The sequence below is a fragment of the Pteronotus mesoamericanus genome, unplaced genomic scaffold (assembly GCF_021234165.1).
Source record: "Pteronotus mesoamericanus isolate MK-2021 breed Mesoamerican mustached bat unplaced genomic scaffold, CSHL_Meso_final scaffold_85, whole genome shotgun sequence".
Lineage (NCBI taxonomy): Eukaryota > Metazoa > Chordata > Mammalia > Chiroptera > Mormoopidae > Pteronotus > Pteronotus mesoamericanus.
In genome coordinates, this window is record NW_026555329.1 from 17,285,420 (window position 1) to 17,304,522 (window position 19,103).

The following is a 19,103-nucleotide window of genomic DNA, read 5'->3' on the forward strand; positions in this document are numbered from 1 at the left end:
AGATGTATAACTCCATCACAATGATACAATGGTAATGCCTAATTTTCTAAAAATTTTATTATGTATTGGTTTAGTATGTACAGCTTAGTGGTTAGATAATTACAAGGTATGCCTCTCAATATTGCCAGTACCCCAACTGGCACCATACATAGTTATCACAATATTATTGACTATATTTCTTATGCTTAACTGGTAATACCTAATTTTTCAGTTAAGTTTTCTACCCTGTGAGATGCTTCAATCTTCCAGCTCTCTCTCAGGCCTTCTGCTATACCCACCAACCTCATTAATGGTGTTTGGAGAATGAAGTAGATGTCTTTTATCCATGGGTCAAGCTACGCAGAGAGAGGACAACAATTACAAGAGACAAAATGCATGGAATCAGCAGTTTAGAGAGGAGGGTGGCGGGTGAACACAGGCAACTCCCCACCTTGCCCCCCGACATCCACCACCACAAACTGGAATCCTCAGGAATGTCGAGGAGGGTGGAGGACTTCTTCCTATATGAGAAACTGGGAGACTTCTTCCCACATGAGAAACTGGGAGACTTGGGGAAAATTATACTTACATCAAGTTTTGTATCTTCCTTTTCTTTCCAGGGCATTCAGCGGTCGTCACAAACATAGTCTGAATGGCAGTGAGAAGCTCATCTCCCCTTTTGGTTCACACAGCAGAAGTCCCTCACGAGCGCTGACGGATCTGCGGGGTGTTTTTGCAGATGGGGGCGGGGTGGTTACTGGTGGTGGTGAGGGAACCCTCGGGGCGGGGTGACATCTCACAGGGCACAGCTTTCACTGTCACACCTGCACCCTGCTCTCCATTCTGCCGTCATCACTGCGTCTCTTCTGCACAGCACAGAAGGGCCTGACACACTCTCTCTCACTGTAAAAACCAGCTTCTCCTTCCTGAAGACTTACAGCAAAACAGCGTCCTCATTTTCAGACCGAGGGTTGAGAATTTTCCTTCTCCCTTGAGCCCTAATCAAAATGTGTTTTCTTGAGTAAAACATCAGCTACAGTCTACATAAGTGTGTCTCATCTTGTACATGTGACCCAGGTGAGCCTAGACCTCATCAAACAGTGAGAACAAATAGAGTCTCCATTAACAGTTAGACTTGAAGCTCACAATCCCCCACACCATGGCCCGAGACACCTTTCAGGCTCTCTCCCATTATGGCGTGTCAGGGGACTTCTAGGGCCCAGATTGAGTCTGTCTGTCTGCTGCTCCTGCTTGGCCTCCTCTCTACTGTGGTGTCACATCCACAGAGAAGAGAAGTGGGCAAGGCTGTCAGATACACGTCCACTCAGCACCTCCACACTGAGCGCCTGAGCCTGGCCTCCTGGTGTGACAGCCCCACACCCCAGCCTGCAGAAGGGCTGCTCAGAGGAGCCACAGCTGCCCTCAGCCCCACCTCTGTGCCGAGTCCTCACCAGGGAGATGTGGTATACGTCTTCAGGTGTGTCTCAGGCGTAGCCCACCTCGATCTCGGGCCCGCGCTGGCATTCCTTGGTCTTCAGGTGTGTGTCAGGGGCAAGGCTCTTGTTCAGGGGATGAGTCGTATCATTGAGGCGCTTGAAAGAAGAACTTGGTGAGTATGAAATACCTTTCCCTTATTAAGTTTTCCCATGGCAATTGTAGAAATGCATATTCTGTCCCTCACAAAACTTTTATCTATAATTTTTAAATAATAAAACCAGAGTATGGTACTTTCTTGTTTTCAGAGGATTTTCACATCTCTTACCTTAAAAAAAAATTATAGAATACATGAGTTAAGTAACATATAAGTTTGTGTTCATTTCTGCAGATAAGGAAACTTTCCAAGATTAAGAGATCATATACAATATTCAAACGAATACGTGTAGAGTCTTTTACATGATGTGTAATTGAAAAGTTTCTAAAATCTATGAGGAAATTATGGCTAGAACAGTCTACTTTTAGTTTTCAATCTACTTTTCATTGTGTAAAACCTATAGTGAAGTGTTTGGACAGTCTTAAGCTTAATTCGTACATGCAGTATTTTTTGCAAACTTTTCAGCAGAGGATAAATCCCTAAACTCAACCTCTTCTCATTGTGTAATGATTATTTGTGACTTCAGACATAAAATAAAACCTATTATTTTAAAATAAAAAGGAGATTATATGTGAAATACTTTTTAGCATATTGACAAAATTGAGACTAGAAAAATTAGAGACCAGTACTATGTCCTTGTCCTTAATAGTCACTGTTCTTAGGTGTTAATGTGGTCTCTCTCTCTCTCTCTCACACACACACACCCCACACTCTGGGCAGCTTTTGTGATATTGTCACTCCTGACCCCTTTTTTAAAGAGTGCCCTAGGAGACAGGTTTTAAAAATTGGTATTTGCAGCAGAATCCCCTAGTGCGCCTGTAAACACTCAGATCCCTGGTTTCTGCTCAAGACCTGAGGGTGGCGTCAGATGGTCTTCTCACGTTTTACAAGCATGATGCAGTTTTTGTGTCCTCTGAAATTTACACGATCCCCAAGAGATTCTTGGGACAGCTTAGGGTGGTATCTGTGCCAGGATCTCAGATCAGAAGCCAATTTTGACTGTGGGTCATTGGAAGCTGGATTCTAGTTACAGTTTGTTTGTTTTTTCCTGACAGATCATGACCTGGAGGATTGTTGGTTATATAGGAATACACGACTTAACAGATATGAAGTAGTTGCCTTTCAAGTGCGTTTTCCTCACAGATAAAAAGGAGAGGATCTCTCAACTGTTTATATAAATTTACTTGGGATAATTGACATTTATATGCTGAAGCATCACAAAATGCAAATAGACAGATTTTTTAATGCTTCCAATATCATTATATACTTGAATTTATGCTTTGGGTTATTATATGTTTCTAACCAGTGTTATCAAGCGTATTGCAGCAACCATTTTGATGTATTGGATTATAACAGGCTTTTAAGGACTCCAGACAGAAGACATTTACGTGTATAAATCCTAGAAGAAATCAACTAGACCAGCTGAGGAGGAGGAGGAGGAGGAAGTATAATAATAATAATAATTATAATAATAATAGTAACAACAACAACAACAACAACAATACCTCAGCTGTCCAGTTAAGCTAATTTCATAACCCACTGGCATTTCTAGGAATTCTAATCTTTTTTCTTTTATTTTTAAGTATAATTAAATTCAGTCATGTAAAGCAGGTTTCTGGAAGTTTTTATTTGTTTGGTTTTTTTCTTTCTCTCCAACTTGTTTCTGTTTGCAAGGGAGAAAAAAAAGACTGTGGCTGTCTTGAAGAGACAAAGTGGGCAGTGGTGGCAGGAAATGGTCTGGACAGCCCCTGAGTAAACCCCAGCATTTGTGGGGAAGGTGAACGGCCAGGCACTGGGACGGACTCGGGCCAGTACAGCTCTGGGGGGTTAGCACAGCGGCTCCGCCCCTGCCTCTGCTCGCACTCTTCTTCTTGGAAAGATCCGTTTTCTCTGGCTGGACTTCTCAGTTTTACCTTCCACACATCTTCAAATAGACCTAAGTCAAATGACTCCATCCTGACAGTCTTGTTTAGATCTGAACGAGGCAACAGTTCATTCCCAGGAAGGCTGAGAAACAAAGTGAAATGCTGGCCACAAAAAGCCCTTAAAACAAGGCATTAAAAGATGAGTTAGTCAGTAACACAAATGAGAAGGAGAAATAAAACTTTGTGTGAAACACCTAAGGGGAAAGAGAAAATTGACCTCACTCTGATTGGATTGTTTAGATTTTTAATACATTCTATGAATATAAAGCAGCTTCAATAGCACTGTAAATTTTTCTATAAAGTGGAATTTCATTAATCGTAATGAAATTTTTTTCAGATGTCCTGGGACTCTTGATATTATTTCCCACCAATAATCTCCAGACACCATCACCACTGAAAGCAATTTACATATTTGGACTATGTTTGAAAAATACAAAAGCAGAGAATCTTGGCGTCTCTGCCGCATCAGCTCTGATTCCAGCTGCAGCTGTAGAGGCGGTTCCTGTGCAGGGTGAGTCAGAGCCCTTCCCCCAGGGTGCCCAGCCTGCCTTCTCTTTCATGTCTCCTTGTTTCCTCTGGAGGCTCCCTCAGCCCAGGTAGACGTGGCCTGGGCATCGGGAGGGTTCATACTTCCAGGAACAATTCCCAAACTGCAGAGATGCTCTGCTTCCCATCTTTCAGAAACATGGTTGGTTCTTCAGAAGGTTAAGAGCAATGACTAATTCAATCCCACATCCACTATTAGGCTTCCTGCCTTCTCTGTCTCAGTCATGCTGGTCCCTCGTTGCTGTGTTCTGGTCTTAGCACCGCCCCCAACCCCCCCACAGGAAAAAAAAATCAGTACTATTTCCATGCTTAAACATATGGGAACAAATTGAAATGAGCAGTTTTTCAAATTTTTGCTAAATTAAAGTGGCTTGAGCTTTATTTACCTAAAAATCAAGACTTTGTAAAAAAACATATAGGTAAGTTAACTGTGGGAGAGCTAGGGAGTAGTAGCTCATTCACGGGGTAGAGTGAGAAATTCCTATGGTCCACTGACTGGGTTGTACTGAAAATGGTAGTGAAGTCTTGGGGTTTCATATTGTTGTTCAGTTGTAGGAAAGTCCAAAAGGTCCACCAAAAGTTTCTTCTTCCTCTTAGAGCAAATGGCAGCTTTGTCAAGGATGATCACTGTTGTGCGTTTGTGGCTTTGTAGGTTACAGCCAAAATAAAAAATAAAGTAATTTAGTAGCTATTTGTGTGGCTTAAAGTGCTTGATTATAGGAAAAAATAGGCTATAGTATAGAAAATAGGGTGAATATATTTGAGCTGGGACATAGGAAAAAAAGGGTGAGTAATGAAAGGTAAAGTGTGGATTCTGTAGAGAAACTGATATGTATGAGCAATGACATTATAAAGAAGAGCTTTATAAGACAGGTTTGCAGATATTTTCAGTCCTCTGGGCTAGTCAACCATGCTTAGAACATTATTCTTGGTCCTGGGTGCTTATGAGGTATATAAAGCCTTCAAAACAGCAGCCATTCACATGAGGGAGACTTGGAATCAGGCTATACAAAAATATCAGATAGGGTGTATCAGCTGAGGGGAATCCAAGCTCTGCTCCCCATCCTTGCTGTGCATCGGTTGTTTCCTTGACTGTGGATGGCTGCTCCATCTCTAGGCATCGGGACTGCATTTTGGGCAGTACCCAGTGTGGGAGTAGTGAAAGGCAAAGGTGCTTCCCAGCTCAAACTGTCCATTAAACAGGGAAAAAAAGGCTTTTCTCTTCGATTCCTCCAATAGGTATTTGCTTCAATCTCATCGGCCAGAACTGAGAACCATAGGAAAGATTTCTCTATATGTTCTAACTGCGTGACTAAGATTAAATCTCAAGACTTTACTATTAGTTCTGGTTCAACCTGCAAGGAGATGTGAGAGAAGTACTGTACCTGGGTTCATTGTTGCTCTGTACAAAATCCGAGTTCTGGTAATAAGGAAAAGCGATAGAATGCTCATGGGGTTGGCAACTTCCCATTAAGTGCCCCAATGAGAAGCCAGTGAAAAACTGAAAATTTTAACCTAAAAAGAAAAAATAAGAAAACATGGTATTTCAAATTATCATGGCAATCCAGACTTTTGTGGGTGGCTCTTTTTTCACCACTTCCCTCTTGTCTGTTTTTTTCCTCTGTCCCTCTCTTTATGCCCCAACTTCTCCTCCTACTTAAGAAAGGGAAAACAGAGTAAGATGAAAAGGAATGGAGAATACACATAAAAATAATTTTCTAAACTATGCTTGACTAACCCCACCTAGATATATCTGTTATTTACATTCTTGACCATCTAACAGCAATCTTAGCTATAATATTTGAGCATCTATTATAAGACACAGATATAACTGCTCCTGCTTTGTAGATTAAGAAATTAAGATTTACAGAGGAAGTCCCCTGGTGACACAAGAGATAAAGGAGTGAGTCTGGGATTTGAACTAACATCTGAACTATTTTGAACACTCCGAAAGTGCTTGCATGAAGCATCTCATGCCCAAGGTTCTGAGCTGGCCCCCTTAGACTGCTTGAAAGCTCTGATGTTATTATTGTGAGCGTCCTGTGCCAAAATAACATTTCTAGAAGAACCCTGTGTTCCTTAACCTGTGGTCCTCATATTTATTTTATTATTTAAAAGAAAAACCATGGAAATTTTATATTTACCTGTGATAAGACTGCAGAGATGAATAAAGTAACACATTTCATACAAATTTCTTCAGCTTTATTTGTTAACACTAGTGCTGACTTGAAATAGCTTGTAACTATATGTTGTTGTTTAATTCCAAATGGAGAAGGAAAGAATTATTATCTAAGCAATGCAATTTCTTTAGTTGAGAAATAATCTTTTAAAACTTGAGACTCTTGGGGAAAATAATAAAGACCATATGGCAGTAAGAAGTTTGGGAGCATTATGCCAACAAATCATGAAATTGTGTCTATATCTGGGTAGGTTTGTCATCAGTATATCATGAGGTGATATGAGTCATTCAAAGGTTGAAGGTCGTCTGTCTCTTCCCCCTTCTTCCTTTTCTCTGCCTTAAAAAATTTTTTTTTAAGTTCTAAGATGGCTGCCCGCAGATGGCACCCCTCTCCGGCCGCCTGGAGCTGCGCCCACCCCGCCTGCGGCACCCCAGGGATTGGATCGGTAGCAGCAGTGGAATCCAACCGGTGGCCACCTTGCTCTCACTCCTTTCCTGCAGACACAGAGCATCTGCTGGGCGGTTATCTGAAATATTTAGTATGTTTTAAAAAGAAGTCAGCAAAGTAGAAGCCAGTCATGCTGATTGTGGGAATAAGACACAACAGGTAGTAATGAAACAGCGTTTTTCTTCCAGCCCGCTTAACACAGGTGGCTGTCATCCAACTTCAGTCTGGGCTAAGACTGTTTTTTGTCCTCACAATGAAAACCCAAGTAGGGAGAGGCCCTGCATATACACTGGCAGGGCATGTGTATCTCAAGGGATGGCTCCATGTTATAGAAGACCATAGTCTGATTTTGCCTTACTTTTCAGAACTATGCTATTACCCTTTCAGCAGACCGGGTAATTTGGAAAAAGGGCTTGGTATTTCCTGGCAGTTGAATGCTCTAAGGTCAGACTGTGAATCCAACACAAGTTAGCAGAGATGGAGCTAATGCAGAAAGGGTGTTAAAAGATTAAGAATTTGACATCTTTTTCACTTTTGTTGGATGTTGAAACTAAATACAAAATAATAAGTTTGGAATTCTTGAATTTTGAAGCTGAAAGGCCTTTAAGAGATCATTAAGCCCTCTCTGTACAGCTGAATTATAGAGATCCAAACAGAAAAAGTGAGGCACCCAAGACCACAGAGCTATTCACCAGCTGCACCAGCTTCCGCCCAGTGCAGATCATATGTCATAGGTGCCACAGGAAAAGGAGACAACAAATCGCTCCCAGGGGAAGATACAAGATGACCTCTTAGGCATCACCAAAAGTGGACAATGATTTGTGAAAATGTTGAAAGATCTTAAGGGGTTATTTAGTTCTGTTTCTACCATTTCCTAAAGGTTTGTTGCTTTCTATAATTGTTTAATTATTTTTTTTTTATTTTGAGATCATTTTATATTCTTGTGTAGTTACAGGAAATAATACAGAGAGATCCTGTGTATTCTTTTCCTAATTTCCCCCAACGGTAACATCTGGAAAACTATAGTGCAATACCACCACCAGGGTATGGACATGGTCACAACGAGGACGAGAAGAGCCTCATGACCACAAAGATGGCCCTTTCATAGCCACACACCTCCCTCCCTCCCTTCCTCCCTCCACTCCATCTCTGCCACTTGTTACTGGCAACCACTAATCCGGTCCTCATTTATACAACTGTGTCATTTTAAGAATGTTCTATAAATAGAATAAGTAAGAACATAAATAGAATCATTTAATCCCAATCTTTTGGTATTCACTTTTTTTACCCAGTATAATTCTTTCACAATTCACCCAAGTGGTCGTGTGTATCAATAGCAATAGTTTGTTTCTTTTTATTGCTGAGTAGCATTCCAAAGTATGAATGTAGCAGTTTATTCAGTTGTTCCCTCATGGAAGGGCATATGGGTTGTTGCCAGTTTGGGTATCAAATGCTGTTATAATTTTTGCTCTAATCATCATATGTTATTTAGAAAACTCATGGGAAGGAAGGACTATCATATATATCCTATATTTTCACTCTTCTCATTATTCTCCCATCCTAATCCTCCAAGTTTTCTTTTATTATTTCTTTTCATTTAAAAAAAACTTTAAAAAGAGTAGTTCTGCTAGTGATGAATTATTGTAGCTTTCCTTCGTCTGAGAATGTCTTTATTTACCTTTAATCTTGTATGATCACTTTGATCATTGAATTCCTAGTTGACAGTCTTTTCTTTTAGCTGTTGAAAAATATTATGCCATTTTGGCCTCTATGTTTTCATATTATAAATCTACTGTTATTTGAAATTTCTGTTTCTTATAGGGAATATGCTGTTTCTCTGGCTATTTTCAAGACTTTTTCATTTTAGTTTTCAAAAATTTCATTTCTATGTGTGTTAGTATAGGTATCTTTACATTTATCCAATGTGGGGTTTATTCAGCTTTTTTCAATTTGTGATTTTATATCTTTAATGAAATTCGGAAAGTTTCACCCATTATTTTTCTGAATACTCTTTCAGCCCACTTCTTTCCTTCTTTCCTTCTAAGACTCTAGTGACATGAATGTTGACGTATTTACCTGAGGCTTGATTCTTTTTTCCCCAGCCTATTATTCTCTCTGTTGTTCAGAGGTAAAATCTATTGATATGTTCTCAAGTTCCCTATATTGTATCTTCTGTAATCTTTGTTGTTGAGACTATCCAGAGGGTTTTTTAAATTTTTATTAAATTTATTGGGGTGACATTGGTTTATAAAATTATATGGGTTTCAAGTGTACCGTTCTATAATTATCATTAGTATATTGCATTGTGTGCTCACTGTCTTACCCTTTTTACCCATTTTACCCTTTTTACTCTTTTTCTACCTGTTCCCCACCCCTCTTTCCCACATCCAGAGAGAATTTTTAAAATTTCTGTTACAGCATTTTTGGGGTTCTTTTTAAATAACTTTCATTTATTTTCTGAGATTTCCTATATGTTCATTTGTTTCAAGGGAATTTGTTAATCCTTGTTGAATCATTTTTATAGTTGTCACCTTAATATCCTTGTCAGATAATTCCAGAATGGTTTCAGTGTTGATGTCAGTTGATTGTTTTTCACCTTCAGGTTGTCATTTTTCTGGTTCTTGGTTTGATAGGAGATTTTTTTTTTTAACATCAAGGACATTTTATCTATTATGTTAGGAGACTCTGGACCCTATTTAAAATTCTTATTCTTTCAGGCAATTCCCCTGTTTGGAATTATCCTGCAGATGCTGTCCTACTTTTGGGGACCGAGGTTCAGACGGCACTCCGATGTTCAGAGGCTTTGCTGTGCCATCCTGGTTTCTCCCATGCCCCCCGGCCCTCACAGGTCCCTGCTGGTTTACCTCAGTGGGAGGGAGGTACTCCCCCATCTCAGGTTGCCCTCGGTGGAGGGAGGGAGCCTCCATCCCACACAGATGAGGAGTGCTTTCCAGGTAGGCCAAGATCTTGTTCTCTTGGAATATTCGTGGCTGGTGCCTGCTCTGTGGTGTCTCTGTGTCGGGGTGGGGAGCCCCAGGCCCAGCAGGGAAGGAGAGCGCATCCCAGACTAGAGGTACTTGTGGTGGGACTCCTCTCCCAGTTGCCTCTTCTATTTTCTTTTCTTTTTTCTTTTTTCAGTTTCATCTTAGCCAGATTTCTATTTTCTTGTACCCCTCACATTTTATTACCAAAGTCTCTCACTAGATTTGAGTTTTAACATGGGCTGTATAAAAATTAGTAACTTGTTAATGAACCGGTCAGCATAAGTTAGATATCAGAAAAATCGGAGAGTTTCTTTTTTTATGTTGTAACAAGGTTTTTAAACCACAGAGAACGTTCCCTTTTGAGGCATTAGCAAAGAAAAGATCCAGTACAAATTTTCACAAGGGAAGTATTGTAGATATTGCTGTAGTTTCATTGAGCATTTATCATTAAGTTAGGAGTGACAAACTCTCCCAGAAAGTCAGGTACTGACATACAAATGAAAGATGTTTGTATTTCAGAGTATATGGGTGGGCACATTATTGTCTGAGCATTGTAGAAAGCAATTCATTAACATTAAATAAATATTTAAGGTTTTTACCGATTGTAATGGCGTTGATCCAGGCTGAATCAGCTTGTTCAGGATTTGCAGGCATTCATCCGTCCTACTGAGCATCTGAGCACTGTTCTGTATTAGGCACTGTATGTGATGCTTTGGGGAGTTCAAACATGAGTAAGATCACAGGCCCTTACATTTCAGCTCTGTCTCCTGCCAATTCTGATAATGAATACATCCAAACCACGTCATATTCACTGTACCCTGGTTGCCAATATCCATCTGTGTACAGCTACAGGTTTTGATTCAGTCTTGCTCCCTCCCTCCCTTCCTTTTTTTGCCTCGCAAAATCCTTTACCCAACTCAAACGTCACTGCCTCTGAGAAGATTCCTTAACCTCCTTAGGTAGATTTAATCACTACCATAAAACATGTTCACATCTTTATTAGCAGGTGTAACATTTTAGTCAAATTGATCTGTCTTTCCCTGCTAATTGGGGAGTACTTTAAATGGGGGGACAGTCTTATTCCTTTGCCTATTGCCACATACTTTGCCTTAGTGCGTGGGACTAGGGTGACAAATGGAAAGCTCTCACCTTATTTTATACATTCACTCAATGAATAGTTTTTAGGGCTACCATACTTGGCCACATAGGTTGAACACAACACAATTGTAGGGAAAGTCATTCACATAAACTATAATGCATTTCCGTGCTGTTGTGCAACCACATGGTGCTCACTGAGCACCTGCAGTGTGCCAGGCTCTGCCCAAGAGCACAGCGGTGAGCAAAACCAAAAACTCCAGATGAGTCTTGAATGAATGGCTTGGCCATTGTTTTATCCCTGGAGCTTCAGATGAACCCTTTTTATTTTTGTAATATTCTGAACAGATGGTGCTTATTTGGTGATTAAATAAGCTATTAAAAGTCTTTGTTTTGGCTTGAAAGTGTATCAATTCAGTGTGAAAAATATTATTTTCTGAAGCTCAGGTATTTTTACAAAGTAAGTGCTAATGATTTATGTTTCTCTAGAATGAAAAATAGGATTAATGATTTGGTTTATCTAGCTGCTACATGTAGGTTTCCTTTTATTTTATATTTCTTAAAAGTCACTCACCCATTTTTAGACACCTGAAGAGCAAATTGATAAAAATAACAAACATGGCTGATCAGAACCAACAGCATGCATTGCCTGTCCTTCCAGGGTGTGTGGTAGGGACAGGCCAACTACATTTCATACACATTGCCATTCATTATTTTGAATATGAAATTAAAACTAATTACTGGCTTCAAAACAGAACCACCAGCAATCATAAATATACATTCATCCACCTACATCTATGCATGATTTGTGTTTTTAAAAATTACCCTTTGCACTAAATAATCCACACACACAAAACCTCTTGTGGTTCTGTTTCAAGGTCAGTAATTAGTTTTCAATTCAAACAGGAGTCTTAGACTGTCTTTTGATTTAATTTTATTAATTTCATTTTCTTCAACAGCAACACATTTGAAAGAAAAAGGCATAAGTTAGCCATTTCTGCCAGGCACAGACTAGGAAACAGTCTCAAATAATAACTGGAGAAAAGAAAGTCAGTCTTTTAACTTGTGTCTTTACCTCCTGTTCAGGAGCTGATTTAGGGACCTGAAGCTTCTACAATTGGAAGCAACCTCTTTAAGGAAAATAATACAAAGTTAGACATAAACATGAATATTTAGAATGATAAAAGAAATCACAACAAAATGCAATTTTAAAAAAGCTGACAAATACTACTACGACAAAAACAGCACGCCAAAACCACCCAAATATTCGCTTCTTGACATTTCTCTATAATGTCCCAGCATTTTTTTGTCATCTTGTTTCATGAAAATTATCCTATAATATTTTATGTCAGAGAGAATATAAATATAATCCAATTTTTTAATAGAGTGGATCAAAGTTAGTTTTTTTAAATTATTGATAGGTAAGATGCAGGGACATGTGACTCCCCACACCCATGCACTCATCTTTGTGGGCCTGCCGCAGGTTTGTGCCTTACAAACAAGGGAATTCTGATCAATTGTGTATCCTGAAATGTCCATTAGAAATGAAAAAGTCTCTTGTATTTATGCTACAAAATTACTGTGTATATTTCATTCTGACTCATTATCAAGGATACTGCTCACAAGTTCCTATATGTGATTATTGGATGAGTTTTTCCATAGAATAACTCTGACTTCAGTGCTTTAAACCTTGTTTATTTTCCCTGCCCTGCGCTCTCGATGCTGTGGGGTACATTGTTATCCCCACATAACCAAACCCCTCACCTCTGCCCCATGGCGCCAGGTAAGGAGACAGGTAGAAGCATTCCTGAAGGCAAGGACTTCTTTCTTTGTGGAAGCAATTGACAAACAAATGTACTCCCAACTCAGCTTCCCCACAGCTGGATCCCAAAGGGGCCCAAGGCCATTGTAGAGGAGGGAAAGCTTTTCCTCAGCTCTCTTAGGGGCTCTGGCTGGATCTGAAAATTAAACTGAAAAAGACAGGTTAAGAGGAGAGAAGCATACACATTTATTTAATGTAAGTTTTACATGACATGGGAGCCTTTATAAGGAAATGAAGACCCAAAGAGACAGTTAGACCTGAGTGTTTTATGCCAGACTCGAGGAATAATGGGAAGCTGTGGAAGAAGATGAAAGGTAGAATATGAGGTAATTGTATAGTAAACTGGGGGGTAATGAGCAAGGCCTGTCTCTTAGAATTCTTCTTGGTTTCCCTTCATTTTTGGAGATAAGGATGCTCCTTTCTTCTCAGGACAGGGAGGGCAGCAGGGAGGCTCTGCTCCCTGTCATCTGTCCAGTCCTCTGGCCTCCACCATAGCAGACATTCCCAGCTGCCGTACGAGAGGGAAAAGAGTGCTCTGCAGAATCTCACATGGCCATTTAAACACTAATTCATTTGACGAGTTCATTGGCCAGAAATAGAAATAGGGTGCCACCCAACCATGAGGATCATAGTGAGTGCCCTGTGCTGGAAGGAAGGAGGATTTTATTTAATAGCACTGATGACTAACTGACAGACTGTCATGAATTCTAAGAGTTTTCCTATATAGGCATAATTTTAGAATATAATAAAAGCAGACATTTCAGTGCTATATTAATCATTTTATGTGTATCACATCTTAATACTTGCAACGACACTTTAGTTATTCTCATTTTAAAGATGAGAAGATTGAGGCATGAGGGATTTAATAGTAACTTGCCCAGAATCACACTGAAGCCTGGGGTTTGACCCCAGGCAGCGGTATCCATCCCCTTAACCACAAAAGTCATGGCTATTTCTGGATTATTTGTAAATATTGTATTTTCCTTGTGACATAGTTAATTAATGACCCATTGGCTAGGAAAATTCTGAGTTTGAGGCATGTCTGAAGTGTAAAATCTAACTGTTGTTAGTATTTTATAAGTCTACAAAAAAAAATAGTATAGTCTAATCCTGAGAGCATTTCTTACAGAAGGTATTTTTCTATGTTGGAATGCTTTGAAATTTCAATGTATGACTTGTATCCTATGGAAAACTCTAATTTAGACTGATTGGTTTCAGGAGAAATAAATGACAGCTTATTTTATAGAGATCAACATGCAATCTGAATTATAACAGGTTTATCAGAATCAAGTAAAGCATTTTGGGGAGAGGGGTTATTTTATAGTATCTGTCTACGAGGGTACGAATTTTCTGAAGTCACAAAAGTTAGAAAGACAAAGTATATTAGTCTGTTTATGCTATTAGTAACAAAAAGCCATAGACCGGATGATTTAAACAATAGACATTTATTTCTCATAGTTCTGGAGGCTGGAAAATTCAAGATCAAGGTGTCAGTCAATTTGGTTCCTGGTGAAAACTCTCTTTCTGAGTAGCAGAAGGCTGCCTTCTTGCTGTGTCCTCACATGTTGGCGAGAGAGCTCCGGTGTTTCTTTCTCTTCTTACAAGGTCAGTAATCCCGTCATGAGATCTTGACGACTCAATGTAATCTGTTTATTTCTTCTTCAAACTTAGTTTCTTTCTAGTACATGTTCAGTTAAAAATCTGGATTTCCCTGCATCCTCACCTTCTCCCGGGGATGATGCAAGTTATCAGAGGCAACAAGGAAAGAAAGGAAGTCTTGTTTATCATCCAGGCATCATAAATTGATCAGCGGTCACCTGCCCTGCTGACCTCTCCTAAAACGTTTCTTGACCGACCCGCATTGTTGAATGCAGGTGTTAGAGACTAATGCCCCAAAGGCCCTGTGGCCCCATTTATCTGGTTTGTTAGACCCAAGTGCAAGCTATATTCTGTCCACAGGCCCACTCTGCCTTTTTGGGCTCTTTCTTTAGAGGAGTTCTGGGACTCATGGCTGTTTTCTCTCCACTGTGCTGGGATTTGTGAGACTCTTTGGGGCTTCTTTTCAGTCTCATCCAGACAGATATTTTGACCATCACTTTTCTATTGGCCAGGATCCTTCCCAGGGGGAGGCCATCTTTCAGCTGCACTTTTGCTCTGGGACTCCAATCAAATTTACCTAGCTATTCCTTCCTTTGCGTCTCCTCCTGGAGCCCTCTTCAGAAGGGGAGAAAAGAGGATGCCAGGCCCCTTAGACCCACAGCTTAAGCCTTACTCATTTTTGAACTCTCCTCTCTCTCTGGTAATCGAGACTTCTATGCTTCTTGGGTGAGAAATACGTCCAAGTCATCAGCTTCTTCTCCCTTTAATAATCGTGACATACACCCTATGTTCTGAGGCCTCCAAGCTCTGCCATTAATATAAAGAGTTGAGTTCTTGGAATCCTCTAACATCTTTCTCCCTCAGAAGCCCAACTCTTGCAATTATTGGTGGATATTATTCCCTGCTCCATTCTTTCATTTGGACAAACTCTAGATTTTTACTTTTCCTCCCATGCAATCCAGGTGCCCTTGAGAAAGGTGACCTACCTACAACCACAGAGATGGTCATGATTGATCTCTCAGTTGCTTAAGGCCTCATCCTTGTAATAAATCCTTTATTCCATCACTCATTGTGTTTCTGCTCTTCTGATTGGACTCTGATACAAGGGCATGTGTTCTTTTCTTTCATTTCTCATATAGAAACCTGCATTATGCACACGGGGATATAAATGGCTAACAAGATGTTACTCCTCCCAACAGTCCTGGTATTTCAACAATATGTTAAACATATAATTTAGAAAATGTATTGAATGAAAAATCTACATGTATATGAATTTTTGCCTAATCATGATTCTGCTCAAAATATTAGAGACATCTTGGTCAGAACTCTTAACCTGTTTGGACTTTGGGCCTAGTTCTGTCATATATAAAATGAGAATAATGTTGTAGGTTGGAAAGAACACTGGTTGGGAAATAGGGAACCTAACTCTAGTTTCAATTCTGCCACAGAGTAGTTGTGTAGTGCTGGCTAAGTCATTTAATTTCTGTGAGCTTCTGTTTTTTTATTTTTAAAATGTGGAAGTTGGCCTAGATTAGAGGTCATCAAATTGGTATATGCATACTTCTGCAGGTATACAAAGACTTTGTAAGGAGTATATGAGCTCTTTAGTTTTAAGGCAACCAATTTGCTTATCCTCAACTTCCATTTGTATACTTTCCAAGCTTTATGCAGATTGTATTTTTCCACCTCTACTGTGCAATTGGCTTTCTCTCCCCTTGTGTAAAATGGACATACAACCATTCATCTATCCAAAATCTTATGATCCTGTACCACCTGGGGATATAAAGAAACCCAGGGCCCAAACAAAGAGTCATTCTGGAATACTGTTTTGGGGAAAAGCTACCTTTATTGACTTATAAACATATCATAGGGCATCCTGGGGTTTTTTGCCTTAGAGTTCTTCTGACAAGGGTAGAACATGAGAGTAGAATTGATGTGTTTTGGTCTTCGTTGGAAGGTTCTGAAGTCAAATGTATTGTAGAATATGGAGAGAAAGGGCACTGGCAAACTTATTTCGTGACCCCACCTCTGTCACCCCTGCCCACTGTCAGAGAACACAGTGCGTCAGGCATCTGCGAGAGGAAATGAGGGGGAGCCTTAGAGGGACATGGTAAATCCTAGAAATGAATTTTTTAAAATTTTTAAATCTTACCTCCTCATATATCTTATATTTATATGCAAACAGTTTTATTTCGGCTTGTCTGTATATTCACATTTTATTAGCTGGAAAGAAGAGGAGCTTAAAACAGCCAAAACGTGCAGATTAATAATGCTGTTCCTTTCATCGCATCAGCAATGTTTAATGGATTATTAGATTTTTCAAATTGCACTGGATAAAACCACAAATACAAATTATAGGTGATTTCTTTTAACAATAGCGTGAGTTATTCAATGGATATCAGACCATATCATGAAATATTTATACCAATTATAGTCAATCTTTTTCTATTACCTTTTAAAGGGTTTAGTATTTTCTCTCCTGTTAACACAAAATATGTGTAGAACTGATTGATTTTTAGTAATATGTGTCTTATTTTTTACTGAATATGTAACACCATTTGTATCTAAAAATATTTATGGAGTTATTTCTGAATTATTTCCAAAAGATGAAATCATCCTACACACATTTACTGAAGAAAAACTGTCTTTGCTCACACTGTTTGTTTCATAATGACTTATAATTTTAGCTACGCAATATCTGCATTGAAATGAATCAAATGAAGAATTAAGGATATTATTTCAAGGATTTCCTGTTTCCTGCCCAACATGCAAAGAGCTTAGAAGTTCTTACAAGAAGAAAAAAGCTTAACAAACTAAAACTAACAACCCATCTTAGATCCATTAAAGAATTGAGTTCTAGGACAAACAGTTGCCTCAAAAAGCAGAAGAACAAGCAGGCACAGAGAGTGACAGCTTACAGGCAGCTGAAGGCCTGGAGCAGAGCCTCTCAGTGGAAGCCAGTGCTGGTAGCAGCCTTTAAACTGACAGATTGCCGGAAACTCTAAAGGCATCCATTATTGTGGGGGAGGGTGGTGCACGCTCTTTTCCTCCAGGAACCTTACCAAGTTCTCACAGTGAAGATCCAGCAGGACTACGGGAAACACATTTTGAATACACATCCAGAATTTTATGCTCCCTTAACTAGTCCTGCCATCAAAGGAAATTATTTTACCGAAATGTACTGACTGATGTTTTTTTTACTAAAGTCTAACGAAAGGGAAGGGAAACCCTCAATGCAGGCTCATTAAGAAAAGATGTGTGCAGTAGGCTGTCTTTTTGTACCATTGAGGGTTTCCTGCTGTGCAAGAACTTTTCAGTTTGATGTAGTCCCATTTGTTCATTTTTTCCTTTTGTTTCCTTTGCCCAGGAAGAGATATCAGAAAAAAAAAATACTGCTAGAGAAATGTCTGAGGTTTTACTGCCTATAATTTGTCCTAGGAGTTTTATGGTTTCAAATCTTATATTTAATTCATATAGAGTTTATTCTTGTATATGGTGTAAGAAGGTGGCCTAGTTTTATTTTTATGCATGTATCTGTCCAATTTTCCCAACACCATTTATTGAGTAGATTATCTTTACCCATTGTAGTTCTTGACTTCTTTGTCAAATATTAATTAACCATATAGGCATGGGTTTATTTCTGGGCTTTCTGCATTTTGTTTTGTTCTTGTTTTTTTAATTCAAGTAACATGCTGTTTTGATTACTATGGACTTGTATAATTTAATATAGTTTATTTTTCTTTTTCAAGATTGCTTGACTACTCAGGGTCTTTTGTGGTTCCATATAAATTTTTAAATTATTTGTTCTAATTCTGTGAAATATGCAATTGGTATTTTGATAGGAATTGCATTTAATCTATAGATTGCTTTGGTTAATATGGACCTTTTAATGATGTCAATTCTTCCCATCCATGAGCAGAGTTATATGCTTTTATTTATTTGTATTTTCTTCAATGTTTTTTCAGTATCTTAAATTTATTTTTAGGCCTTTGTTTGTTTGTTTGATGCAGTTGTAGATGGCATTGTTTTCTTAGTTTTCCCTTCTGATAATTCACTGTTGGTACAGTCACTATGGAAAACAGTATTTAGTATCCTCAATAAATTAAAAATGGAACTTTCTTATGACCCAGATATTCTACTTCTATTTATCTGAAGAAACCTGAAACACTAATTCAAAAGAGTATGAGCAATGATATGCTCATTGCAGTGTTTTTTACAATAGCCAAGATATAGAAGCAACCCAAGAGCTCATTAATATACGAGTGGATAAAAAAGTGGTGGTACATATATGAGGGAATATTACTCAGCCATTAAAAAAATGAAATCTTACCATTTGTGACAACATGGATGCACCTAAAAGGTATTATGCCAAGTGAAATAAGTCAGTCAGATAAAAACAAAGACCATATGATTTTACTCCTATGTGGGATCTAAAAAACAACAAACAAGCAAAATTGAAAGTCTCATAGACACAGATAACAGTCTGGTGGTTGCCAGAGGGAGGGGGTCTGGGGGCTGGGTGAAAAAGGTGAAGCTATTAAGAAGTACAAATTGGTAGTTACAGAATAGTCATGGGGATGTAAAGTACAGCACAGGGAATATAGTCAACAATAATGTAACAGCTATGAATAGTGCCAGGTAGGGACTGGAAATATCGGGGGGAGCACTCTGTAAAGCATACAGTTGCCTAACCTCTATGCTATACTTCTGAAACTAATACAAAATAATATTGAATATTAAACCATAATTGAAAATAAGATTAAAATGGCAAGATTTAATTATAGAACTATATAGAATACTTCCCCTCCCCCTCAACACTTTATCACCACATCAACAGAGCTTCTTTCTGTTAATAGAGGAATACAACTAAAAGAATTACAAACTTCACACCCTATTTAAGGAATCTACTAGGACACACACACACACACACACACA